The sequence below is a fragment of the Octopus bimaculoides genome, chromosome 16 (assembly GCF_001194135.2).
Source record: "Octopus bimaculoides isolate UCB-OBI-ISO-001 chromosome 16, ASM119413v2, whole genome shotgun sequence".
In the NCBI taxonomy this organism is placed as follows: Eukaryota; Metazoa; Mollusca; class Cephalopoda; order Octopoda; family Octopodidae; genus Octopus; species Octopus bimaculoides.
The window spans coordinates 12,533,713-12,535,757 of NC_068996.1; the positions used below are offsets into that span (position 1 = coordinate 12,533,713).

A 2,045-nucleotide genomic window follows, 5' to 3' on the forward strand; every position below is an offset into this window, starting at 1 on the left:
TATATATATATATACATATATACATGTATATATATACACACACACACACAAACACACAAACATATGCACATATATAGATATATTATATGTATCTATATATATGTATGTATATATACATATGTATATATATATGTATGCATGTATATATGTATATACATATATGTATGTACATACATATATATATATATGTATATATATATATATATATACATATACATATGTATGTACATACATATATATATATGTATATATATATATATATACATATACATATATACATATATGTATGTATATAGGCCAGGAATACAAGCCAACACACACACATACACACATATTATGTGTGTGTGTATATATATATATATATATATATATAAATATGTGTGTGTCTATGTGTATACACACACACATACTCATACACATTTATGTATATCTGTCAACTTCTGTCTTTTACTTGTTTCAGTTATTAGATTGTGGCCATGCTGGGGTACTGCCTTAAAGGGTTTTGGCAAGGTGCTTGTTCTTTTAAGCCTGGAACTTAATCCACAGGGCTTTTTCACTGAACTTCTAAATTACAGCCAACGCCAGTTGTGAAGCAGTGGTGGAGGACAAACACAAAGTCACACACACACACACACAAAACCACGTTTATATATATACATACATACACATACACACACATATGCGCAGGAATGGCTGTGTGGTAAGTAGCTTGCTTACCAGCCACATGCTTCCGAGTTCAGTCCCACTGCGTGGCACCTTGGGCAAGTGTCTTCTACTATAGCCTCGGGCCGACCAAAGCCTTGTGAATGGATTTGGTAGACGGAAACTGAAAGAAACCCGTCGTATATGGCCGCAGTCAAATGACTGAAACAAATAAAAGAGTAAAAGAGTATACATACATATATACATACATACATATATACATACATACTTATAACAGGTTTCTTTAAGTATCTTTTTTATGAAATTCACTCACATGACTTTGGTTGTCCTGGGGCTGTAGCAGAAGACACATGCCTGAGGTGTCATACAGTAAGACTGAGCCTGGAACCATATCGTTTGGACGCACACTTCTCATCACAAAGCTGCAATAAAAATAATCATAATTTAAAATAAACTTTTCTCACATCTTGTAACCAGTTTTATATCTTAAATGTAATTAGAACTCATATACATGTACACCCATTCATATACATTCCAGTTATATACATTCTCACACAAATACAATAATGTAAGACAAACTAATTAATTATTCATTTGATTATATAATTAGCAACTTTATATGTAAATGCAATTGAAATTATGTGGCATAGCATTCGAGTCACAACTGTGGCTGGCTGGTAATAAGTTTGCTCCACAGCCATATCGTCATGGCTTCAGTGCCACTGCAATGCACCCTGGGCGAGTGTCTTCTGCTACAGCTCCAGGTTGATCAAAACCTTGAGGATGGATTTGGTGGACGGAAACTGAAAAGAGACCACAGTGTGTATGTGTGTGTGTGCATTTGTTTGTTTGGGTGCGGGGTGTGTGTGTGTGTGTTTGTATTTTTCATCTAGTAATCAATACTGATGGGGTTCTTTTCTAAAAGGGATATTTCTATATGTGTGTGTGTGTGTATATATATATATATATATATATATATATAGGTGTGGCAAGTAGCTTGCTTATGAACCACATGGTTCTGGGCTCAGTCCCACTGTGTGGTACCTTGGACAAGTGTCTTCTATTATAGCCTCGGGCCGACCAAAGCCTTGTGAGTGGATTTAGTAGACAGAAACTGAAAGAAGCCCATTGTATATATGTATATATGTATGTGTGTGTATATGATTGTGTGTCTGTGTTTGTCCCCCCAACATTGCTTGACAACCGATGCTGGTGTGTTTACGTCCCTGTATCTTAGCGGTTCGGCAAAAGAGACCGATAGAATAAGTACTAGGCTTACAAAGAATAAGTCCTAGGGTCGATTTGCTTGACTAAAGGCGGTGCTCCAGCATGGCCACAGTCAAATGACTGAAACAAGTAAAAGGGTTTTTAAAAGAGTTAGC

General features: G+C 35.7%; 1 long non-coding RNA gene across 1 annotated transcript in view; it reads right to left on the minus strand.

Annotated features, from left to right (window-relative positions):
* The window catches only part of LOC128249627 (uncharacterized), a 19,712-nt gene extending 18,622 nt beyond the window's left edge, over positions 1-1,090 (minus strand). Inside the window, exon 1 of the long non-coding RNA XR_008265743.1 lies at positions 977-1,090. This is a non-coding gene — a long non-coding RNA (uncharacterized LOC128249627). The remainder of the gene's footprint in view (positions 1-976) is intronic.
* Positions 1,091-2,045: the final 955 nt, after the last annotated feature.